The sequence below is a fragment of the Elephas maximus genome, chromosome 11 (genome assembly GCF_024166365.1).
Source record: "Elephas maximus indicus isolate mEleMax1 chromosome 11, mEleMax1 primary haplotype, whole genome shotgun sequence".
Classification (NCBI taxonomy): Eukaryota; Metazoa; Chordata; class Mammalia; order Proboscidea; family Elephantidae; genus Elephas; species Elephas maximus.
In genome coordinates this window covers 35,427,537-35,455,014 of record NC_064829.1, presented here as the reverse complement: position 1 = coordinate 35,455,014, position 27,478 = coordinate 35,427,537, and the positions used below count along the sequence as shown (strand labels likewise).

The window sequence follows — 27,478 nt, the reverse complement described above, 5'->3', positions numbered from 1 at the left end:
TGGACCTGTGTTTCCACTGGGAGAAAAAGGAACACAGATATAATATTGATTCTTGACAACCAAAGGGAAAACAATTATTGCTACTTCACAATGAAAAAAGGAAGGTGTCGGGATGAAGCCGAGTGATTTCCTGGGACACCTCCCTATAATACCATGTTCAATAGTAACAAGTAACAGGAAACTATGACAACTCCATACAAATAAGTACACTGAGGTCCCCATGCTCCAGGCATTATAGTTTAGGTCATGCCACTGGATAAAGAATTTAACTCCAAATATCCGAGCTCTTAGCTGAAGCAAAAGGAAATGTGGAGTGTTGGTAATGGCTTTTTTTTTTTTTTTCTATTTCTTTTTTTCAAATACAGAAAGATTATGTCTGAGAAATGGAGAGAGAAAGAAACAGAGTTCTGAAAACATTATGAAACCCTCTATCTACTGGTGCCCAAAGCCATTCCATAATAGATTTTTATCCAGTTACATAAGCCAATAAACCCCTCCCACAACCCTCTACATTTTTGTTGATCTTTTTGTTTTGCTTTGACTAGTTTCAGTTGCATTTCTGTCACTCAGCAAAGTGACGAAAGAATTCAAAAGAATCTTGAATAATGCATGAGGATTTATGGAAAATACAGCACTAATTTTACAGTTAAAAAGACTCCAAACACAGACCTCTTTAAAGTGTTGAAAAGTAAAGATGCCACTTTAAGGACTAAGGTGTGCCTGACCCAAGCCATGGTGTTTTCAGTCACCTTATATGCATGCAAAAGCTGGATAATGAATAAGGAAGACCTAAGAAGAACTGATACCTTTGAATTATGGTGTTGGTGAAGAATATTGTATATTCCATGGGCTGCCAGAAGAACAAACAATTCTGACTTGGAGGAACTACAACCAGAATGCTTCTTAGAAGCAAGGATGGTGAGACTTCGTCTCATGTACTTTGGACATGTTATCAGGAGGGTCCAGTTCCTAAAGAAGGACATCATGCTTGGTAAAGTAGAGGGTTAGCAAAAAATAGGAAGACCCTCAACAAGATGGACTGACACAGTGACTACAACATGGGCTCAAACATAGCAGTGATTGTGAGAATGGAGCAGGACTGGGCAGTGTTTTGTTCTGCTGTATATGGGCTTGCTATGAATCAAAACCGACACAAAGGCACCTAACAATAACAAGGACTCCATGTGTTGCCTTCAGCTTGTAAAACCAAAAAAAAAAACAAACAAACACGCTGTCGTGGAGTCGATTCCAACTGATAGCGACCCTACAGGGCAGGGTAGAACTGCCCCATAGAGTTTCCAAGGAGCGCCTGGTAGATTCAAACTGCTGACCTTTTGGTTAGCAGCCAAAGCACTGAACCACTACGCCACCAGGGCTTCCTCAGCTTGTAAGCCAGGCCCTAAATCACTGTATCTGAAAAATCTTCTTCCAACAGAAACATTAAAGAAAACCTGTTCCTTGTACCTTGAGTTTCCTTAAAAAAAAAAAAAAAAAACCCAGTGCCGTCAAGTCGATTACGACTCATAGCAACCCTATAGGACAGAGTAGAACTGCCCCATGGAGTTTCCAAGAAGTGCCTGGCAGATTCGAACTGCTGACCCTTTGGTTAGCAGCTGTAGCACTTAACCACTACGCCACCAGGGTTTCCTAGGCCATAGTAAAAGAGAAGTATTTTTCCTTAAGGATTACCAGAACCAGCTACGAAGGAATGAACTGAAGAAGCATAAGTTAAATGCTTCATCAGGTCTGAGAGTCCAAGATGAGTATCAAAAGCCAAAGTGTGTCATATATTCGGGGAAAACAAGCGTTAGAAGTCCTGGGCTCAAATGAAAGTCTGGAAAGTTCTTTGTACCAGTTCCGAGGTCAAGTTTTTCACATACTCCCATGAATTGTTTGCAAGGATGTAGTCCCATAAAGGGTTGAGAGAGCTGGAAAAGTAGGTACACCCCCCACACCAATGTCGGTTGTTAATGCCTCTCTTTTAAATGTTTGCAGCCTGAGTATTAAGTAATCATTATTAATTAATCAATCATTGTATTGAAATCTCCTAAGATAGATCAACTTCTTAAAAATTCAAAGTTCCACAGTTCTCAGCCACAATCCCTCCTCTAAATATCTCCTGCTCTCTTGGCTCACACCTACCTGGCCTTGTTTGTCTCTTCAATCCTTTGCCACAAATGTCTTTTTCATTATGCATTGTCTTCTATACAGCATTATATCCATTCTGTCAAGTTTTCTCCACTATTTCCCCATCCACCATGCTGCTCAGAGTAAAAAAAAAATCTTCCTCATTACTGACCTCAATTAAAAAAGGCATAGGGAAAGAAGGGAAGGGAGCTAGTAATTTTTGTTTAGGTCATGTTTAGTTTTTGATCTATTTGTCTATTGTATATGTAGTGTAAATATATGTCGTATAAATATCTACAATATGGGCTACGTGTTGGTTTTTGGCTTTAGGGAGAAGGACAGTTCTTGTGGAGCAGGTTGAGGTCCAAGACAAAGGGCTCGATCTGAATCTAGGGCCAGAAAGGGCTGTGGCTGTAGCTATCTTTGGGGAATAGACAGTGTGTTAATTATTGTAGGTCTCCACCACCTATCATAGCACTAGTATGATAAGTATTAGTTTTAATCACTAAAATATCAAAGGTGCAGTGCCAGAAGCTTGGCAACCCTTTATAAACTCAGCATTTTAGTAAATCATAGGTATAAATACAAAAATCATAATTGTACTTGATAACTACCCATTAACGAGATTCTTTTTTTTCTGGGCCAACGACTGACTACATGGCATATATTAGGTGATTTTAACGGCACTGGTTTACTGGTTAACATATAAAAGGCAGCCCCAGTGTAGCAATGGTTAAACCCTCAGCTGCTAACTGAAAAGTCAGCAGTTCAAACTCACCTGTCACTCCACAGGAGAAAAGATATGGTGATCTGCTCCTATAAAGATTACAACCTAGAAAACCAAATGCAACAGTTTTACTCTGTCATATAGGGTCACTGTGAGTTGGAATCAACTTGATGGCACACAACAACAACATATAAAAAGAGTGTCTTGCAACCTTCATGACATCGTATTGAGATTCTGTTGAGTCTCTTATAAGTTGCCATGTACAGACCTTTCCCTGGGTGCCACGAAAAACCCATTGCTGTCGAGTCAATTCTGACACTTAGCAAAACTATAGGACAGAGCAGAACTGCCCCATAGGGTTTCCAAGGAGCATCTGGTGGATTTGAACTGCCGATATTTTGGTTAGCAGAAGTAGATCTTAGCCACTACACCACCAGGGTTTCCCTGGGGACCACAGTCAACTTTAATTGAATTTCGAACATGATAAAATTGGTGATTTTTTTTTTTCCTGGCCACCTATAGCTAAGTTAATGTTTTAGAGGGGTTAAAACCCTAACCCACTGCCGTCAAGTTAATTCCAACTCATAACAACTCCATAGGATTTCTGAGGCTGTATATCTCTACAGAAGCAGATTGCCACATCTTTCTCCCTTGGAGCCACTGGTGGTTAGCAGCCAATCACTTTAACCACTGCGCCACTGGGGCTCCTTAGGGGTTAAAGCAGTGGTTCTCAAGTGGGAGTAATTTTACTCCCCAAAAGACACTTGGCAATGTCAGGACACGTTTTCGATGATCCTGACTAGGAAAGCAGACTGTTACTGGCATTTTAGGTGATGAATGCTGCTGAATATCCTGAAATGCTCAGGGATGTCACCATATCAAAAAGAATTACCCAGTCTGAAGTGTCAACAGCACCTAGGTTCAAAAACCCTGAGATACAGTAAGGAAGGATACTCAATAAATGCCCTATTTTGCAGAAAAATATTTCTCTTAGCATATTGGTAAAAGTGATTTGGCTATTCAACGTCTTTTGTACATGCTCTATTGAATTGCTATGTTGTTGTTGTTGTTGTTAGATGCTGTCCAATAAGTTCCAACTCATAGCGACCCTATGTGCAACAGAAAGAAACACTGCCCAATCCTACGCCATTCTCACAATCGTTTCTATGCATGAGCCCATTGTTCCAGCCACTGTGTCAATTCATCTTTTTGAGAGTTTTCCTCTTTTTCACACTGATCTACTTTAAAATTTGATTTTGAGTTTATTATTATTGCATGATTTCCTTCTCCAGGGACTGATGCTCCTCATAATATGTCCAAAGTATGTGACAGTAGTCTCACCATCCTTGCTTCTAAGGAGAATTCTGGTTGTACTTCTAAGACAGAGATGTTCATTCTTTTGGCAGTCCATGGTATGTACTCAATATTCTTCGCCAACACCACAATTTAAAGGCATCGATTCTTCTTCAGTTTTCCTTGCTTATTGTCCAGCTTTCACATACTTTGGCCAGCTTTCACATGCATGATTGAAAACACCATGGCTTAGATCATGTGCACATTTTATGAAAACTGGCTTACTTAAAATCTTTAATTTTTTTTTTGGTTAATGTCTACTAGCCATGTTTTATTCAGTTGTATGTATCATCTTGTTCTGGACATACATTCATCTGGTTCTTTTTTTGAAGGCCTATGGCATTTTATCCTTTCATTTCTACTATGTATTTAACTGGCTAATTGCATTGTATTTGCTTCTTTGCATATCTTTCCTTTAGTTCAAAATTGTGAGTTATGCTAGGGTAGAAGAACATTTTTGTTTCATCTTTATATCATCTTCCACCACTACGTAATCAAATACATAGTTGTAAAAAAATATTTTTAAATTAATGGAGTGAATGAATAGTGAATAAATTACTTCCAAAGAAGGAAGGCCCAAGGTTTTTAAGTTATATTCCTTGGATCTTATTTAGATTTTTAACTCCTATTCTATGGACTTATTTAGGGAGAAAGAAATGGGCAACAGTGTGAAGCAACACCAGTATGTGTGATTTTTAAAGACTGCATCTCTTATGGACGATATTGGGATATTTTTAATACTTGATGCAGAGTAAGTTATAGCAAGGAAAAACGTTTCTCACTCCCCTCCCTCTGACCTTAAAATCTGAAAGAAGAGAGATGTTAAGAGAAAAGTGCTAAGGTAACAGAGTACAAAGTCTCTGCAAAAAAAAACAACAAGCTCTGTAGGAGGCGTATAAACAGACTAGTGATTTGTTAATGGTGAACAAACTACATTTTCTCACATATACAGAATCTTGTTTGGATCATGACTCACCCCAGATTTAATTTTTTTATGATATTTGCTCATCATATAAAAATCAGAAAACAAAAATTCTAAGGATTTAAGAATATTAAAACCATATATAATCCCACTACCCAACAATAAGCGATGCTAACATTTGACTGTAATTCTTTCTTAGATTTTTTTCTATCCTTTTCATGATCGAATTAAAATTAAAAAAAAAAATTCTAGTTGATTTTTTTCTTCATAAACGGGATACATGCTGAATCATTTAGTGTGTCTGAATTGAGTGTGTCCCTCTGGATTCTGGAGGGTAGGATTGGTGGAACACATATGTCCAACTGGACTTGGCGTGGATGCATCTAGGGAGAGTAGGATTGGTGGGATGCATATGTCCCTTTGGACTCTGGGATGCCCATGTCCCGGTGGACTCATGTGCAGGTTTTGAAGGGTTCTGCATATTAATCTTTTGTATTCTGCCTCTGGTAATTCCAGGAAGGTACTTTCATCTAGAAGATCCCTTGATTCTTTGTTTTGAGAGCTCGTTGAGGCTATCATGGTCTGTTTCTTTATGTGACTTGATATTGACTGTTGTCTCCAAGCAGTCTATAAGTTATTGTATTTATTTTACGTCTGCTTACTGTGTCATAGCTTCTTGCTTTGTTTTGTTTTGATATGCCCAAATGGGTTACTTGAGTGAGCCAGCTTATTTTTGCCTTTGGAGCTTTGATGTAGTGTCCCCAGGTGGCTAGAGCTGTTATCAGGTATACCAGTCTAGGAGTCCATTCACTTTTCTTGTATGAATTCAGCTCAGGTGTCCAGGTAGCTGATCATCAATTGTGTGGTACAGGCTCTGTCCTACAATCTTAGAGGGGCAGGGGTGATTGATGTAGGCACCATGGTATCTGGTTGCAGCAGAGGGCCACACTCTGAACAAGGCAGGGGGCTGAGAATCATCCTCCATGTGTCTCTGAGGAAAGCGTGTCCCTGTTCCCTAAAGCGTACAGGTGGGTGGGTTCTGTAGATGGACCATGGGCACCCAGTGTTTTTGATTGTAAGGACTGGGAGGTACCAGTATCCTTGGACCCCTGTCACGGGTGGCTGGGTGACCTGAGTGGAGCCACCAGTCCTTAGGCCCCTGATATGGGTAGGTGAGGACCTTGTTTAATAGGCAAAGCAATGTCAAACATCAAACACCCACCTCTCAACTGCACAGCTGAAACAGTTGGAGTCTGCCAGCAAGGGCCTATTCTCCTGAAATGTTCCCATACAGGTCCACGCGGAGCGGAAAAGTACTCAAAGTCCACGGACCGTTTATGCATGGACAGGAGCCGCTTCTGTCCTGAGCTTCCCTGGTTAGTGGTGCTGGCAAATTATCATTTACCCCAGTTGCAAATTCATTCCTTTTCCAAGGCCGGAGGATGGCTCTAGGCACTCAAGAGGGCCTATCTCAGGCCTAGGGAATCAGCCGCTGAAGCCGGCTTGGGAGCTGGGCGGGTGGAGGGGGGTGCCGGTGCAGTAAAATATATGCAAGTACTTAGCTTTTGCCAAGAGCGCTGTCCTTCTCTGGTTCCAGATGTGAGTAGGCTGCATGGCTGGCTGCTTCTCCCTGAGGAAACTGTGGCCAAAGAGTAGTACCAGTCCACCGCCACTGCTCCCGGGAATTGTGCCTGAGGGCTCCCCGCAATTCAGGTCTGGCAACTCTTCTCCGCTTCTGAACCATCTCTGCCTCCCCCACCCCTCAGTTTGTTTTCTAAGCTTGCCTTTGATGTTCAGGGTTCCTAGCTTGTCATAAATATACTCGTTTCGCTTGTTTTTTCGGGTCTTTGTTTTAAGAGGGCTCGCCGGAAGCATCTGTCTATTCCGCCATCTTGGCTCCACCTCCCCATGTGTGGGTTTAATGGGATGCATGTGCCCCTACAGGATGCACCAGGATGCACCACTTCATACAATACCCTGTAAAAACAATAATTTGCACCACACGCCCTTTTCTTCCTCTTTAAACAGTTATACAGGTCCTCTCCTGATGGCTGCACAAACTATTAATGGAAAGCAGCTTCCCAATAAACAAAGAAGAGGGAAATGTAGGTGAGCCATGTATGTCCTACTGATCACAAAAGGGCTATGCAGACAACTACATAGGTAGGTTTGTAAAACAGAGAGAAATATAGACAGAGAATGAGAGAGTTTGAGAAGGCAATCATAAGAACAAAGACAAAAGTTAGAGTGAGAACACAAAAAAAGGTTAGTGCAAAATCAGAATATTTCTTTAACTGCACATTTATGTTTGGCTTTTTTCCAATTAACATTATATTTAAAGCATTACTTTTGTATACTGGAAATATTTTAGAATGGTTATATTTGTTTACATGGATATATCTTACTTAGTTTAGTGACTTGTTTATTGTTGAAATACAGACTGTTTCTAATTTTTCAGTACTGAAACTCATGTTACACTGAATACTCCTTTTATATAAAGCTTTATTTGCATACTGATTATTTCCATAAGAAAGTTTCCTGAAAGTGAAATAAGTGGATTAAAGAATAGGAACTCTTTCAAGGTTCTGATACATATTACCAAGTAGTTCTTCAAAAAAAAAAAAAAATTCGTGCCAATTTACACTATTAGAAGTAATGTGACAATCTTACTACACCTTTGCCAACATGAATATTATTGTTGTCACTTGCCTTCCAGGTGGTTCCAACTCATAAAGATCCTATGTATAACAGAATGAAACACTGCTCAGTCCTGTGCCAGTCTCACAAATAATTGCTATGCTGAGTCCATGGTTGGCAGCCACTGTGTCAATTCATCTCCTTGAGGGTCTTCATCTTTTTTGCTGACCCTCTACTTTCCCAAGCATGATGTCCTTCTCCAGGGACTGGTCCCTCCTGCTAACATGTCCAATTCTTGCCAATGCTTTTTGGTACAGTGATCCTGTGTATTCCTTCCATCTTCTTTTGATGCTTCCTGCATCGTTTAGTATTTTTCTCACAGAATCTTTCAATATTGTAACTGGAGGCTTGAATTTTTCTTCGGTTCTTTCAGCTTGAGAAATGCCAAGCATTTTATTCTCTTTTGGTTTTCTAACTCCAGGTTTTTGTACATGTCATTATAATACTTTACTCTGTCTTCTCAAGCTGTCCGTTGAAATCTTTTGTTCAGTTCTTTTACACGATCGTTTCTTCCATTTGCTTTAGCTACTCTACATTCAAGAGCAAGTTTCAGAGCCTCTTCTGACATCCATTATAGTCTTTTCTTTCTTTCCTGTTTTTAATGACCTTTTGTTTTCTTCATGTTTGATATCCTTGATGTCTTCTGGCAACTCACCTGGTCTTCAGTCACTAGCGTTCAATGCCTCATATCTATTCTATAGATGGTCTCTAAATTCATGTGGGATATACTCAAGATTGTACTTTGGCTCTTGTGAACTTGTTTTAATTTTCTTCATCTTCGACTTGAATTTGCATATGAGCAATTGATGGTCTATTCCACAGTTGGCCCCCAGCCTTGTTCTGACTGATGATATTGAGCTTTTCTATTGTCTCTTTCCACAGATGTAGTCAGTTTGATTCCTGTGTATTCCATCTGATGAAGTCCAAGTGTACAGTCACCATTCACATTGGTGAAAAAATGTATTTGCAATGAATAAGTTGTTGGTCTTATAAAATTCTATCATACGATCTGAAGCATCTTTCTATCACCAAGGCCATATTTTCTAACTACCGATCCTTCATTTTCATTTACAACTTTTGCATTCCATTCACCAGTTATTACTGATGTATCTTGATTACATGTTTGATGAATTTCAGACTGAAGGAGTTGGTAAAAAGCCTCAATTTCATCACCTTTGGCCTTAGTGGTTGGTACATAAATTTGAATAATAGTCCTATTACCTGTTCTCCCTTGTAGGTGTATAGATATCATCTCATCACTGATAGCATTATACTTCAGGATAGATCTTGAAATGTTCTTTTTGACAATGAATGCAATGCCATCCCACTTTAATTTGTCATTCCCAGCACAGTAGACCACATGATTATATGATTAAAAATGGCCAATACTGGTCCACTTCAGCTCACTAATGCCTAAGATATTGATCTTTATATGTTCTGTTTCATTTTCGACAACTTTCAATTTTCCTGGATTCGTAATTCATACATCCCACATTCTGATTACTAATGGATGTTTGCAGCTCTTTCATCTCATTTTGAGTTGTGCCACCTCAGCAAATAGTGTTCTCAACCTTAATTCATATCATTAAGGTTGACTATACTTTGAGGAGGCAGTTCTTCCCCATTGGTATTTTGAGTACCTTCCAACCTGAGAGGGTCATCTTTCAGCATTATATCAGGCAGTGTCTTCTTGCTATTCATAAGGTTTTCACTGGCCTTTTTTTTTTAGAAGTAGATCACCAGGTCCTTCTTAGTTTGTCTTAGTCTGGAATCTCCTCTGAAATCTGTCCACCACGGGTGGCTCTGCAGGTTTTTTGAATACTGGTGTCATAGCTTCCAGTATCACAGTAACATGCAAGCCACCACAGTGTGACAAACTGATGAGTAGTGGATGAAAATTATTAGACTCTTAAAAATATGTCTGCTAACTTGATAAATGCAAAGATCTGTCTGAGGGTTCTGTTAACATAAATTTCTTTGATTAGAGCACATTACATTTAGGAAAGGATATGTAATGAGAATAATGAAAAAGGCAAGCAGCATACCTTCTCCTATCAACCCCCAGCATTACTTCATGACCTTTCCTATTGCTTTCTGGAAGTTGTAATTTTCCACTGGATTGGAATTTGTATGTCTATGTTTCTGGGAAGCCCTGGTGGCACAATGGTGAAGCACTCAGCTGCTAACCAAAAGGTCAGTGGTCTGAATCCACCAGCCACTCAGGAGGAAGATGCAGTAGTTTGCTTCCGTAAAGATTTTCACACTTGGAAACACTATAGGCCTGTTCTACTCTGTCCTGTAGGGTCTCTATGAGTTGGAATCAACTTAATGGTAATGGAGTTTTATATGTTTCTGAGTGGGAGGAAACAGACACAGAAATAGAACTCTAATGAGCACAGGAAGAGTACCTGTGTTATAAAAGTACAAAAACCAAAAACCAAACCCATTGCTGTAGAGTCAATTCCAACTCATAGAGACCCTATGTGACAGTGTAGAACTGCCCCATATGATTTCCAAGGAGCACCTGGTGGATTCAAACTGTCAGCCTTTTGGTTAGCAGCCATGGCTCTTAGCCACTACGCCATCAGGGGTTCCTATAAAAGTACAGTTGTCTAGTTTTGTGAATTATTTAGATTACCTGAGACAGGGAAAGATGAACAGACAAATACTCCATCTTCTTCCTGGCAAGTGGTGGTGCTATTTTGTGAAGTAAAAAACACATGGGTGGGCCCTCATTTCTTTAATGCTTCTACTACTAATGCAACTCCTTGGAAATCTTAATGTTGTTGTTAGTTGCCCCCCAGTCAATTCTGACTCATGGCAACCCCATGTGTGCAGAGTAGAGCTGTTCCATAGGGTTTTCAAGGCTACGATCTTTTGGAAACAAATCATCAGGCCTATAGTCTGAGGCACCTCTGGGTGTGTTCATACAGCCAAGCTTTGGGCTAGTGGTCAAGCATTTTACCATTGTGAAGTTTAAAATTTCCTTGTCTTCACAATATCTCTAGTGGGAAATTTGGATATATTGCATATGGGCTTTGGGTCAGGAATATGCTCAGCTACAAGTAAGAGACCCCAACTACAATGTCTTAAACAAATACTGTTTTATTTTGCTCCCATAACAAGGAGAGTTATGCAGTCTCTGACACTTGTTCAGTTGCAGAATAATATAATGCAGACGTTGGCAAATTAGAGCCCATGGACCAAAACTGGCCCACTGCCTATTTTAGTAAACACAGTTTTATTAAAATACAGCCACACCCATTCGTTCAACTGTTGCTTGTGGCTGCTTTCATGTTGCAACAGCAGAACTGAGTAGCTGTGACAGAGATAGCATAGCCCATGAATATTAAAATATTTATTATTTGGAATTTACAGAAAAAGTTTGCTGATTCCTGATAGAAGGTATACAATGTCTGTGATATATTGACCTTTCCAACAAGGTTGCAAGATGGCATTTATAGTCATAACATCCCATTAGGGAAGAAAGAAGAATGGGAAGGGGAAAATAGGTAAAACTAGCTATATCTGACCTCTAACAAAGCCTTGACAAAAGATCCCAATACTCTGCATATGTCATATTAGACAGAAATGTGCCACATAGAACATCTCTCCAAGTTGTAATGAAGCACCGCAACCCCTCTGCCAGGGCAGTGTCAGAGAAGGTCAAGTGAGAAGCTGAAACTTTCATCTTCACTTACAGTAAGTATTAACACTGTGGTATCAGTGGAGACCACATGGACGGTCTGGACGTCCACCTCCATCTGGAGGTAATGAGGATTTCCTTCACTTTCCTGCTAAGAAAGAGTCAGAGCAGGTTTAGTGAAGAGTCAGGACTTTCAACACCAACCAGCGGTAATGATGTCACCTCAGTGGTATCGTTGAGGCCAAGAAACAAGGCACCCATGTCTTTCCCACCCAGTATAGTATCAGCAGACACTTAACTGGGAGCCTAAACTCCCACCCCTACACAATAAGGAGAAGAACCTCCCTTCCTCAGTATAAATGGAGGCCAAGAGGGAAAGCTTGATTTCTACGCCCATGTAGCAGTAATGGAGTCCTTGTAGTGCAGTGGTTAAGAGCTCAACTGCTAACCAAAAGGTTGGCAGTTCAAATCCACCAGCTGCTCCTTGGAAACTCATGGTGCAGTTCTATTCTGTCCTATAAGGTCACTATGAGTTGGAATCAACTCAACAGCAATGCGTTTGATTTTTTTTTTTTTTGGTGGCAGTGATAGGTAAGGGCATCCTCACTTAAACAGTGCCAGGGAAAGTCTGCTGTAAAAGAATCTTATAGCTTAATGCCTAAAATGTCTGTATTTCAACCAAAAATTGTTTGTCATACCAAAAATCAGGAAAATCACAACCTAAATGAAAAAAGACAATCAAAAGGTACTGACACCAAGGTTATGAATTTCCTGGTATGAATTTAAAAACAGCCATCATAATAGGCTTCAACAATCAATTAAAATTCCCCCCAAAAAATGAAAAAAAAAAATTTCAGCAAAGAAATGAAAGATCCAAAAAAGAGCCAGATAGAAATGACAGAACTGAAAAAAAATCACTAAAGAAATAAAATAATCAACATACTCAACAGCAAAGTGGAAAGGAGAGAAGAAAGAATCACTGAACTTCAAGAAAGAACAACAGAAATTGATCTGAACAAGAGAGAAAAAATAAAATAACAGACTTAGGGAACTGTGGAAATAGAAACATATGTATGTTTTGTTATATGTATATATATATATATATATATACACACACACACATAGAGAGAGAGTGGAACACATGATACTGACTCAACAGTACCTAACAACAACAACAGAGAGAGAGAGAGACCTGAAAAAATGTTCTAAGAAATACAGTTGAAAATTTTCCCAAATAGGGCAAAAGACATAAATTTACACAGATAAGAAGATAACTGAACTCCAATCAAAATACAACACTTCAGAGTCAAACTTCTGAAAACTAAAGACAAAAAAATATCTTGAAATCAACTAGAGAAAAAACACCTTACCTGTGTGTGGTGGGGAGAGAAGCAATTAAAGTGACAGTATGTATCTCATTAAAAACTGAAAGTTAAAAGGAAGTGGCGCATATTTTTCGATTTTTGAAAGAAAAAAATAACTGTCAACCCAGAATTCTATAGCCAGTAAAAAATATTTTTTGAAAATAGAGAGAAAAACGAGATATTCTCAGAGGAAGGAAACTAAGACAGTTCGTTGTCAGCAAACCCACTCTGAAAGAATATCTAACGGAAATTCTCAAAAGAGAAAACATAAGAGCAAAAATGCAGTAGATTTTCCTTGTCCTTTTGAGCTCTCAAAATTATGTTTGATGATTGAAGCAAAAAGCACACCACTGTATGATCTGGTTTTCAATACGTATACAGAAAATATTTAAGATAATTATGTTCTAAATGGAAGAGAATAAACAGACATAAAAGGAAGCACACAGTCTCTACATTTCACTTGAACTGATAAAGTAACGACGTTCCTAGACTACGATACGTTTTATATATATATATTATGTAATACCTAGAACAACCACTAAAAGAGTTATATAAGAGATACATTCAAAAACACTAAAGATAAAGTAAAATTCTAAAAAAAGTTTGAGTACCCCACAAAAGCATAGGAAAAAGAAAACATAGAGAACAAATGGAAAATAAACAATAAAATGTCATATGTAAGTCCAAAATATCAACAATTAGATTAAATGTAAATGGTATACACAAAAATTAAATGAGAGAGACTGGCAGAGTGAATTAAACTATATAACCTAGTTATGGTGGCACAATGGTTAAGTAGTACAGCTGCTAACCAAAATGTTGGCAGTTCAAATCCACCAGCCACTCCTTGGAGACCGTTTAGGGCAGTTCTACTCTGTCCCTCTAGGACCACTATGGATCATAACTGACTTGATAGCAATGGGTTTGGTTTTTGTTTTGTTTTGTTTGGTATAAGAAATTCACTTCAAATATAAAGATGTAGGTAGGTCAAAAGCAAAAGACAATAAAGATATACCATGAAAACATTAATCAATAGAAACCAGGAGTAGCTATATAAATACTTGATGAAGAAGACTTAACAGCAAAGAAAATTACCAGGGACAGTATAAAATAATAAAAGGGCCAGTCCACCAAGAAGACATCACAATCTTAAATGTGTACGTACCAAAAAACAAAGCTCAAAACATGTGAAGCTAATCCTGATAACATTGAAGGAAGAAATAAATAAGTCCACAATTATACTTGAAGACTTGCATACCGCTTGTCTTAGAGTTCTCTGGAAAAACACAACCAGTGACATAGAAATAGATAGATAAGGAATTGACTCACATAATTGTGGCGGTCAAGTCCAAACTGTGGGTCTGTTAAGTCCAAAATCTGTAGTTCAGGCAATTAGTTGGAGATTTCTGCAGCTTTGTGCCCCAAATTCCTTAGGTCAGACACCAGGTAGAGTGAAGGGTAAAGAGTGAGGGAGTTTTAGCAAAATGTCCTATTTATGGTCTGCAAGCAGGATATAACCTAGGGACAACTCCCTTTTGCTCTTAAGACCCTCAACTGATTGGACGAGGCCTACCCACAGTATGGAGGGTAATCCAGTTTACTTAAGGCCAGTTGATCTAACCACATCACAACAGATATAGACTAGTGTTGGGCCAAACAACGGAGCACTATAGCCTAGCCAAGTTGACATATAAAATTAACCATCACACTTTTCTCTCAACAAATGATAGATTATCTAGACAGTAAATCAGCAAGGATATAGAAGGACTCAATAATGCCATCAAAACCGAGGTCTAAATAACATTTATAGAACACTGCACCCCACAACGGTGGAATACACATTATTTTCAAGTGCCTACAGAACAGATATCATATACCAAGATAGCCATATAACATACCAAGACAGCCATAACCTGGGCCACGAATCAAACCTCAAACATTTAACAGAATTAAAATCATACAGTTTGTTGTCTAATCAAAATGGAATCAAACTAAATATCAGTAACAGAATGATAACTGTAATATCCTCAACACTTGAAAAATAAACAAAACACTTCTAAAAGTCCATGATTCAAAGAGAAAGTCTAAAGGGAAATTAAAAATATATTAAACTGGACAAAAGTGAAAACACAACATATCAAAATTTGTGAGATGTGGATAAAACAGTGCTGAGAGAAAGTTATAGCATTGAATGCACACAGTGAAAAGAAGGGAAGTTTCAAAAGAATTATCTAAATTCTTAACTCAAGAAACTACAAAAAGAGAGGTTAAATAAATTCAAAGCAAAAGAAGGAAGGAAATAATAAAGATAAAAGCAGAAATAAATGAAATTGAAAACAGAAAAATAAAAACAGAAAGAAAAAGCCGGTTATTTGAAAAGATCAATAACATTGACAAACTTCTAGCAAGACTGACAAAAAAGAGACAAGACACAAATTATCAATATCAGGAATGAAATAGGGTATGCCACTGTAGACCATATGGACAAAATATATATATATATAATAAGCAGCTACTACAAACAATTCTACAAACATAAAACAGATAACTTGAATGAAAAGAGCCAATTCCTTTTGAGGCGTCAACTACCAAAACATTCCCAGTATGAAACAGGTAAGTTGAATAGCCTTATAATTAGTAAGGAAATTGAATTCATAATTTTAAAACCTACTGAGAAAGAAATCTCCAGGCCCAGATGGTTTCACAGGAGAATTCTATATTTTAAAAAGACAACACTAATTATATGGAATTACCAATTCTAAACAATTGTTTCCACAAATCAGAATATTATAGAATTCTTTTTTTGAAGTTAATATCACCCTGATACCAAAACCAGACAAAGACAGTACAAAAAAAGAAAAAGAAAAGAAACTACAAATCAATATCCCTCATGAACATACACACAAAAATTTTTCACAAAATATTAAAACCCTTTGCTGCCGAGTCGATTCTGAATCACAGCGACCGTATACGACAGAGTAGAACTGCCCCATAGGGTTTCCAAGGAGCATCTGGTGGATTTGAACTGCTGACATTTCCGTTAGCAGCCACAGCTCTTAACCACTCTGCCACCAAGGTTTCCACAAAATATTAGCAAATATTATTCAACACCATATAAAAAGTATACACCATGAGCATGTGGGGTTCATTCCAGGCATGTAATGGCTAGACATTTGAAAATCAATCAATGTAATCAACTATACGAACAGTTTAAGCAGAAAAATCACATATCATATCAACCGATGCAGAAAAAAGCATCTGACAAAATTTAACAACCATAAATGGTAAAAACTCTGAAAAATAGGAATACAGGGAAAATTCCTCAAGGTGATAAGAGCATCTACAAAATGTCCATGGCTAACATTGTACATAATAGTGAATGAATGAATGTTTCTCCCCTAAGGTTGGGAACAAAGCAAGATGGTCCACTCTCACTGCTGCTATTTGACATAATACTGGAAGTGGAAGAGACTACACTAAGACAGGAAAAGGAAATTAAAGGCTTACAGATCAGAAACAAGAAATAGAATGGTCTCTATTTGCTGATGACATGATGACCTACACAGAAAAGTCGAAGGAATCCGTTTAAAAAAAAAAGTCTTTTTAGAATTACTAAATGAGTTCAGCAATCTCACAGGATATACGATCAACATATGAATCTCAGTTCTGTTTCTACTTACTAGCAATGACAAAATTTTAGATTTGGAGACCTGAACAGCAAAGGGTTGGAAAAGGCTGGGAGATGGGGTAAGGGGTGACTATAAAGAGGCAACTAAAGGGGGATCTTTGTGAGGATGGAATAGTTTTGTATCTTGACTGCAGTGTCATCACAGGAATCTGCACACGTGATGAAATACCCTAAAAACAAACACACGTTGTGTCAATGTCAATGTTCTAGTTTTGATACTCTACTGTACTTACATAACATGTAATCACTGGATGAAACTGGGTGACGTGTCCAGGGGTCCTCTCTGTATTAGCTTTACAACTTTCTCTGAAGCTATAGTGATTTCAAAATAAAAAGTAAAAAATTATGTAGCCTCAATGGTCCTATGTTATTCCCATGGCTGAATAAATACAGCAAAGAAATAGTTTTCTGCCTTTTTTTTTTTTTTTTTTTCCTTAAGCAGAAAATGAGGCATTTAGAACAGATCTGCATGGAGATCTGGGCAAAATCTTTAGCTCTCTAGGTCATAATGCTGACATTTTTTATAGAGGAGTTTTGATTACTAGGAACAAAAAATGTTTAAAGGTTACCACTTGAACAGACACCTATGCAAATATAGGCTGCACTAACTTTTAAAATGGTGAGCCTAGAGTATGTATGCATGGCATAAATGTAAATTTAAACATGCAATTAAAACATCAGTGAAATGCATATGGAGGTTTTTTCAAAAATTATTTATAAAACTCCATCAGATTAAATTAAAATACATAATAATTACTGATTAATTCAATTTGCCATTAGATAATTTTAAATGTTGGCTACAGGTAGATAGGAACTGCTAGCCTTCTAATACATGAATGTTGATTCATGTAGTTTTAAAAAAATGTAACACTCTCATGGGATCTATAACAAGGATAATATAGGCTACTTTGATCATCAAGTTATCATTGGATACCCAGGGACTAAATGATCTCTTAAGACCTTCCATCTCTAGTGTACTATGATAAAGACAGTGCACCATCAGGTGACATTTTTGCCTCAACAAGACAGTTGAGACTAGTTTAATTAGTGAATCATCATTGTTTGATACAATTGTACTTGTCAGAGACTCTCAAAATATACTGATTAATACAGTTCTATGCTGCTATGTTAACTAATGCAAAATTGAGAATATTATGGCTCCAAAAGGCAAACTAAATACATTCATTTATTTCCATTGACCACCCGAAATACAATTGTAATACAAGAAAGATGTATATAAGAGAATAAACCTGTATCAAGACTTAAAACAAGAAGGTGCCTTTAGCAAACAGAATATATTAACAAATTTCTGGAAGATAGAGCAAATAAAATCACATTGACAAGATAAAGCAAAGAGTTCACATTACAGGAGAAAGATGAGATGGAGGTAGGGGCCATTTATGTGTGTGTGTGTGTGTGTGTGTGCATGTGTGTGTAAGGAGCTCTGGTGTCACAATGGTTAAGTGTTCAACAGCTAGCCAAAAGGTTGGTGGTTCCAAGAAGAAAAGACCTGGCAATCTGATATAAAGATTAACCCAAACCCATTGATGTTGAGTCAATTCTGACTCACAGAGGGACAGGGTAGAACTGTCCCATAAGGTTCCCAAGGCTGTAATCTTTACAGAAGCAAACTGCCACATCTTTCTCCCAAAGAGCAGCTGGTGGGTTCAAACTGCCGTCTTTCAGTCAGCAGCCCAGCACTTAACCACTCTACCAGCAGGGCTCCTTCCACAAAGATTACAGACTTGGAAACCTTTTGAGGCAGTTCTACTCTGTCCTATAAGGTCTACATGAGTGGAAATCAACTGGACTGGATGGTACGTAACAACAACATGTGTGTGTGTTTTCACATACCTTCCTAATTTATTTTACATCCCTAGAGAAGGACATCATGTTTGGTAAAGCGGAGGGTCAGTGAAAAAGAAGAAGACCTTCAATGAGACGGACTGACAATGAATGCAACAATGGGCTCAGGCAAAGACTGTGAGGATGGCACAGGACTGGGCAGTGTTTCATTCCATTGTTGTACATCAAGTTCTATGAGTAGAAACCAACTCAATGGCACCTAACGACATTGTACATTTTAGCCTTTTAATTTTTGTGGAGTTTCTTTAAGTATACAGATAAATTTTTATTCTTTTTCTGTCGTATTTTTCTTTCTACTGCATAGCCAATTTTTCAACGCTTTTTATTCAATGGAGCCCTGGTGGCGCAGTGTTTAAGAGCTCAGCTGCTTTCCAAAAGGTCAGCAGTTCAAATCCACCAGCTGCTTCTTGGAAACGCTGTGGGGCAGCTCTACTCTGTCCTATAGGGTCACTATGGGTAGAAATCGACTCGACAGCAATGGATTTTTTAATTGAGTAGCCTACCTGACTTAGCCTGGATTCCTCCCAAAAGCAGAGCCTGGGACAGAGGTAACAAATTTAAGAACGTGTTCTGAGTGATCTGGAGTGAGAGATAGGGCATCAGCAGAGAAGGACTAAAGGCCAGTTCAAACACTGTCTGGTGTACCAAATCTTCAGATGACTAGTTCTCCGGTGTGGGACCTTCTGAGATGCCTCAGAACATGTAGTTTAAAGCCATTCACTCAGGTCTTAAAAGAGAGACATATTCGTCCATTAGCCCCTGTCCCCTGTTTATCAGGGTCAAATGGACCAGGGCGGGAGCATCAGAGTAGGAAGCAAGAGCTGCTCAGTACACACTTGCTTTGCAGAGCTAATAGCAAACTGCTCAAAACCTGTACATAACTATGTGTCATGGCATCGGCTGGCATCAGAGATTGGGCCAAGAGAGGGGATACAAGACAGTGCCCTGGTGGTGTTTTATACACCATCCTTTCACCACTGACTTGAAGTACTAGCTTAAACATATATTAAATACATATATATATGAGCTTTTATTATGTTCTACTGATCAATTTTATTATTCCTTTGCCAACAAACCCAGTTTTATTAGAGTAGCTCTATAGTATAAATTGATATCTGGTTGATGCAAGTCCCTCATAATTGTACTGTTTCAAATACGTAAGGGCTATTTTTTATATTTTATATTCCAGGTGTACATTGCAATCCCTTTTTTAGGTAGCAAAAAAATCCTGTTACTCAATCCCACTCCTAGGAATATATCCTAGAGAAATAAGAGCCATCACACAAATACACATATGTACACCGATGTTCACTGCAGCATTGTTCACAACAGCAAAAAGATGGAAACAACCTACGTGCCCATCAACAAATTAACAGATAAACAAACTATGGTACACACACACAATGGAATACTAAGCTATGATAAAGAATAATAATGAATCTGAAAAACATCTCATAACATGCATGAATCTGGAGGGCATTATGCTAAGTGAAGTTAGTCAATCACAAAAGGAAAAATATTGTATAAGACCACTACTATAAAGACTCATAAAAAGGTTTACACACGAAAAGAAACAATCTTTGATGGTTACAAGGGAGGGAAGGGGTGGGAGGGAAAAAGACTAAATAGACAAAAGGATATGTGGTAACTTTGATGAAGAGTAAGACAAGACACAATACTGGGGAAGCCAGCACAATTTGTACAAGGCAAGGTCACAGAAGCTTCATAGACACATCCAAATTCCCTGAGGGACTGAATTACTGGGCTGAGAGTTGTGGCGACCATGGTCTTGGGAAACATCTAGCTCAATTGGCATAACATAGTTCATGAAGAAAATATTCTGCATTCTTCTTTGGTGAGTAGTGTCTGGGGTCTTAAAAGCTTGTGAGTGGCCATCTAGGATGCTCCACTGGTATCACCCCTTCAGGAGCAAGGATGAATGAAGAAAACCAAAGACACAAGAGAAAGATTAGTCCAAAGGATTAATGGACCAGACCACAACTACCACAGCTTCCACCAGACTGAGCCCAGCACAACTAGATGGTGCCTGGCTACCACCACTGACTGCTCTGACAGGGATCACAATAGAGGGTTCGGGTCAGAGTTGGAGAAAAACGTAGAACAAAATTCTAACTCTCTCACTCACTCACACTCACACACACACACACACGTACACACACACAAAAGACCAGACTTGCTGGTCTGACAGAGACTGGAGAAACCCCAAGAGTATGGCCCCGGGACACCCTTATAGCTCAGTAATGAAGTCACTCCCAAGGCTCACCCTTCAACCAAAGATTAGACAGGCCCATAAAAAAAAGGAGACTAAATGGGCACACCAGCCCAGGGACAAGGACGAGAAGGCAGGAGGGGACAGGAAAGCTGGTAATGGGGAACCCAAGGTCGGGAAGGGGAGGAATGTAGACATGCCATGAGGTTGGCAACCAATGTCACAAGACAATAAATGCATTAATTGTTTAACAAGAAACTAGTTTGCTCTGTAAACCTTCATCTAAAGTATTAAAAAAAAAAAAAAACAGAAGTTGCATTTGGATTGCTTTGAACTTAATAGATTAATCTGAGGAGACTTGAGAAGTTTACAACATTATGCTTTTTCCATCTAAGAATATAATATTTTGCCCCATTTATTCCATTCTTATTTTATCTCTTCATATAGGTGTTGCATATTGCTTCCTAGACTTATGCATACATATTTTATAATTAATATATTTTTTAAATTATATTGTTGCATGAGGGCGGTGCAAAATGGTTAAGCCCTGGAGTACTAGCCAAAAGATTGGCGATTTGAACCCACCCAGAGGCACTTTGGAAGACAAGTCTGGCAATCTGCTTCCAAAAGGTAACAGTCTTGAAAACCCTGGGGAGCAGTTCTACTCTGGACAAATGGGTCACCATGAGTTGAAATCAACTGGAAGGCACTAACAACAACAATCATTGCTTGACAAAGCTGTGGAGTTTTGTATGTTGATTCTCTGTGTGACCATCTTACTAGGCCAATAAGAAATTATCTATTTTCATAATTTTCCATTTTTTAATTAATTCATTTGGAAATTCTAGGTATCCCAATCTAACTTCCAATATCCTAATGAAACTGTTCCTGTAAAGGCCAGCAATTACCTCCATGTTAACAAATTCGTGATCTTTTTTTTTTTTCAGCTCTCTTCTTATTTTTCAGCTGCATGTCACAGAAATGAATACTTCTATCTTCTCAAAATATACTCTTTTTGGTTTCAATGACACAACTGTCTTCCGATTTTATTTCTCTAGTCAGATTTTCCTGTCCTCCTTTCCCATTCTGCTCCTAAATTTGGAGATCCTGATAGTTTTGCCCCAAGCTTCTTTTGTTCTCACTAAAAACTTTTTCCTTGGAAAATCTCTATCGCTCTCAGGAGTTTAAACACTGTCTATTGTTTGTCGACTCCTAAATTTGTATCTGTGAACCAGTGACACACCAATAGTGTGAAAGTGGGGGAGTCTGTCCACAGTGTAGGTAATAAAGTAATGCATTGTCTATAATTTAAAATAATAAAAAAGACTAAAAATCAGTCTTTTTTATCATCACCATGTGCTGGATAGTTTAAACAATATCAGTGATAAAATACTCCTCACTGAAAAAAAAAAATCTATCGTCAGACTAACTTCTAAACAATTGTTGTTGTTGTCGTTATGTGCCATCGAGTCGGTTCCAACCCATGGCCAAACCACGTACAACAGAACTAAACACTGCACAATCTGTGCCATCTTCACAATTTTTACAATGTTTGAGCCCATTATTGCAGCCACTGAGTCAATCTATCTCATTGAAGGTCTTCCTCTTTTTTGCTGATCTTTCATTTTACCAAGTATGATATCCTTCTTCAAGGACTGGACCCTCCTGATAATATGTCCAAAGTATGTGAGACGAAGTCTCCCATCCTTACTTCTAAGGAACATTCTGGCTGTACTTCTTCCAGGACAGATTTGTTTGTTCTTTTGGCAGTCCGTAGTACAGTGGTACATTCAATATTCTTCTCCAACACCACAACTCAAAGGCATCAATTCTTTGGTCTTCTTTTTTCTTTGTCCAGCTTTCCCATGCATATGAAGCGATTGAGAACACTATGGCTTGGGTCAGAAGCTTATTAGTCCTTAAAGCGACATGTTTGCTTTTTAACACTTTAAAGAGGTCTTTTGCAGCAGATCTGCCCAATGCAATAAGTCACTTGATTTATTGACTGCTGCTTCCACAGGTGTTGATTGTGGATCCAAGTAAAATGAAATCCTTGATGACTTCGATCTTTTTTTCCATTTTTCATGGTGATGCTCACTGGTCCAGTTGTGAGGATTTTTGTTTACTTTCTGGTGAGGTATATCCATATGGAAGGCTGTCTGCCATGGGTGACCCTGCTGGTGTTTGAATACCGGTGGCATAGCTTCCAGATCACAGCAACAGGCAAGCCCCCCTATTACCACAAACTGACAGACACATGGGGATCTAAACAACTACTGTGGTTATTTTTTGCATTTCAATAATATATATGTAAGCTTTAGATTATTACTTTTTTCATAAAATTTAATTTAAAAAAACAATACATTCTATATGGAAATACTTAGGAAAACTCTAAGTTTTACAGCCAGTCCCTGATTTATCCTGATTCAGATACACACATTGATTTAAGGATAATCTCATATAGGTTCAAAACAGCTTGGACTTGCATCATGCATATTCTCCAAGTCCAATGGCTCTACATACCCCTGCTTTTAAATACTAGATTCCAAGTAACAAGTGGTAACACAGTAATTGTAGAGACAAAGAAACAACTGGAGTTATTTCCATTCTCTCATTCTATGCGACCATGTGCAATTTTTATCTGTGTTTCCGGTTTTTAAGCTGCAGAAATATTTCAAAGCCATTAGAATAAATCCTGAAAAAAAAAAGATTATTATTATTATTTCTGGAGTTTGTTGTGGAATGGGGTCACTTTGAGGACTAAGGTGTGCCTGATCCAAGCCATGGTATTTTCAACCACCTTATATGTGTGTGAAAGCTGGAAAATGAATAAGGAAGACCGAAGAAGAACTGATGAATTTGAATTACAGTGTCGGTAAAGAATACTGAATATACCATGAACTGCCAGAAGAACAAACACATCTGTCTTGGAAGAAGTACTGCCAGAATGCTCCTTAGAAGTGGGGATGGGAGACTTTGTCTCACATACTTTGGACCTGATATCAGGAGGAAGCAGTCCCTGGAGAAGGACATCGTGCTTGGTAAAGTAGAAGGCCAGCAAAAAAGAGGAAGACTCTCCACAAGATGGATTGACACAGTGGCTGCAACAATGCGCTCAAATATAGCAACGATTGTGTGGTTGGCGTAGGATTCAGCAGTGTTTTCTTCTGTTTTATATGAGGTCACTATGTGTTGGAACCGAGTGGATGGCACCTAATAACAACAACAAGCCACACTGATAGGTAAATTTAACGTGTCTTTGCATATCCACTTGCTTCATGTGAAAGTTTTTTTTTTTTTTTTTAAATAAGAGCATAAATTTATTGTCTCTCTGTTCTAGAGGCTAGCAGTCCCAGTTCAGGGTGTTACAGTGCCAAACTCACTCTCTGAAGGCTCTAGGAAAAGATCCTCTCTTGCTTCTTTCATCTTCTGGTAGCTCTAGTGAAAGAAAACTTTTGAAATTATAATTAATAAAAAGTGTTCTTCAGTTATCTATGGAAGAATATTGGTTGACATATTTGGCTATACTGTATATTGAATAAAGTATGTGATAAAAATACCAATTTTGGCAAGATAATTAATAAATTTGCAGAAGGCTCAAAAACAGGAAACAATGTCATTATTTATTATGGTAACATGACAATGAGGTGTAAGTATAGTTCTTTCTCCTCTGACCCTAACCACTAGGGCTAGCTCAGACCTCACAAGTTAAAAGGCCAGTTCTCCAGAATCCCAAGTCTACCCAAGACTTCAGATGTCAGTCGCATCTTAGGAATTCTTCACAACTGCCACCTGCTGGTTACTAATTCAGGCATTTCCACCATATCTCCTAGGTTTAATAGTTCACTAGTACTCAGAGAACTCAGGAAAGCTTTATACTAACAACTAAAGTTTTATTTTATAGCCTACAAATCATTACCAGCATAAAGAAGAGATGCATAAGGTGAAGTATGGGAGGGCCTCCAACACAGAGCTACCATTTCCAAAGGACATGTCGCCAGTCTGAGTAGTACAAATGTCTTTCACCAACCAGAAAAACTCACCGGAACTTCAGTGTCCAGAGTTTTTATTGGTTTTCATTATGTCCAAACCCGCTGCCATTGAGTAGGTTAGGACAGAGTAGACCTGCCTCATAGGGTTTTCAAGGAGTGTCTTGTGGATTCAAACTGCAGACCTTTCGATTAGCAGCGGTAGCTCTTAACCACTGTGCCACCAGGGTTTCCTTATGTAGGCATGATTTATTGAATCACTGTTCACATGGTTGAACTCAATCTCCAGCCTCCTTCCTCTTGGTTGGGCTGATATCATATGATGGATCTTTCTTGCATGGCTAGCCTCTGGACAACAGGAGTCTCCTCTTTAGCATAAACCCTCAGGTGTGGTCAAAACTGCTCATGGATAACAAAGACACTTCAATCACTCAGGAAATTCCAAGAATTTAGAGGTTACCTCCCAGGAAGCAGGAACAAAGACAAAAATCTTCATATAGTAATGCTTGACTCCACAGACAGGTGTAAGGTTTTTTTTTCTCTTTTTTTGAAAAATACCCCAATACTTTTTTCCTTTTGTATAGTGGAATATTTAGTTATATACATACATACATACACACACATGATAAAAGAAAAGTATCACTGTATTTTTTTTTCTAGTTATTTTTATTATCTGCTTCATGTCACGGTTATTAGTGAAAATAATTTGGTCATATAAAGGAGGACGTTAAATAATCCCTTTAGCTGGGTATGCCAACGTAGTGATCAGAATTCATCTCTAGGGTCTATACTTGAGTGTTCAATCTTCCTTTCTGACATCTCCATTTGGATTATGCTAAATCATTTTAAGTCAAATATACCTTAAATAGGACAAGTGATCGCCTCTCCAAAACCTGCTCCTCCTGTGCTTTTTCTAATCTCAGTAAATGATATTTCCATCCATCCATTTGTCTATTTTAGAAAGTGAGGAAGCATATTTGATTTCCCATTTCCCTCATGATTCCTTATTTAAAATCCATCACTAACTTCCACAGCTTCATTTCCAAAATAGACCTGGGCTCTTTGTCTCCTCTGTCTCTGCACCACTCCAGTTTAAGCCCTCAGCTTCTCTCTGGAGGACTAGTGTAATAACCTTCTAATCCTGAATTCCTTGCTTCCACTCATGTTCCCTCTATACCCATTCTCCACACAGTAGCAGGTGTGATCTTTTAAATATATCAAATAAGATTGTATCACTCCTGTGCTTTAGATGGCTTTCCCTTACTCGTGGGATAATAACCAAAATTCTTAACAAGGCTACAAGTCTCTTATCTAGCAACGCTTTTCATTATTTCTAGATTCCAGCAATACCAGCCTCTTTTTATTTCCCTAAGATCTCAAATACATTTTCTTCCTCTTTCTAGTACATTCCTTTGCTCCTATCCTTTAAACCAGCTCCCAGTCCAGTTTAAATACTATTTCCTCAGAGACTTAACCGTGTCCCTGAACACAAGCAGGTCCCCTTGCTCTTATAACTACTAATACCCTTTACTTGTCATAATTTGAAGCCAAATGCTTATTTTATTATGTGATTGTTGTTCAATTCTATCTCTATATTAAATAATGATGACAGCATTTGTTATTGTAATCACTTGTAAATCTCAGTGTCTAGTGCTTTATAAATTCTGGTTGAATGAGTTAATTGACTACCAAAAAATAGATATACATTTATCCTGGAGGTCAGATGATGGAAAGACTTCTCTGAGCTGGGAAGACTAGGAAAGTTTTGATGGTGGAGGTAAGACTGGAGCTGGACCTGTATGAATCCATACAATTCAGATCAGAACAGTGCTTCCAATTGGCTCATTCAAGTTCAAACACTTGCTGAAAATTTGCATTTCTGATAAGTTCCTAGGCGATGCTAATGCTGCTGGTTAGGCACCAATTCCTTGGACCACAAGTGGAGCAGTGGTTCTCAAAATATATTGTATGTAAGAATCACCTGGGGGCTTTGTTAAAATGTAGATTCTGGGTTCAGTATATCTGCGGTGGAAATGAAAATTTTCAGCAGGGGTTCAAAGCGAAACAAACCAGTTTGAAGCCCTGGATCAGAACAAATGAAAATAAGTTCTTCCAGTGTGGGGTCATAAAGCAAAGATAAGTCCTGCTCACAGAATAAAGGGTAATAAAAGAACACATTGATTTAAAGAAATAGTGGTGGTGAGCCAAAATATGGGGAAAACAGAAAGGCGTATGGTAAAAAATTGTGGTCAGTAAATTAAAGAAATACATGTGTAAAGAGAGGATTGTAAGGGCACACATGGAAAATAGTGAATGTGGGTGGGTAGAGGTGAAAAGTGAATATTCCTTCCCAAGATGCCTTGACATCCTCTTCTCCCCACAGCCTCCATCTACCCACCCACATAGATCTGAAGCTTGGAACCCCTTTCAGATATTGATGCAATGTCTATTGGAAGACCATCATCAATTAACATGAAAAAGTACAGAGGAAAGAAGAAATTAGTCAAAAAGAGGATGCACAAAATAGTCATGACAGATGGAAATATAATCCATAATTTTTTTGTGGGTAAATAAAAAAATAAAATAAAAGGTTTGTAGAATTAATGATTTTTGCAAGTTACTGTTTCATGTAAGTTCGGGGCACTTGCATGTCCTTGCTTTATCATTATATGCCTCTGAACTGAGAAAACAGACTGAGTGGCTGGGAACATCTTTGTGTTCTGGTAAATCAAAAAAATAAAACAATGTTAATTGGTTCTACAAATTCCTTATGTATATCTAGTTGTAAGCATCCATTCTCTAGGCTGAGCTTTTTATTCTCATATATTTTGACTCTGCTTAGAATTTAGCCTCATAAAGCTTCATTGGA

The 27,478-nt window shown here is 38.3% G+C and overlaps 1 long non-coding RNA gene across 1 annotated transcript in view; it reads left to right on the top strand.

Annotated features, from left to right (window-relative positions):
- LOC126085870 (uncharacterized) overlaps positions 1 to 27,154 on the top strand; it is a 74,481-nt gene extending 47,327 nt beyond the window's left edge. The window contains exon 5 of the long non-coding RNA XR_007519361.1: positions 26,993 to 27,154. This is a non-coding gene — a long non-coding RNA (uncharacterized LOC126085870). The remainder of the gene's footprint in view (positions 1 to 26,992) is intronic.
- Positions 27,155 to 27,478: the final 324 nt, after the last annotated feature.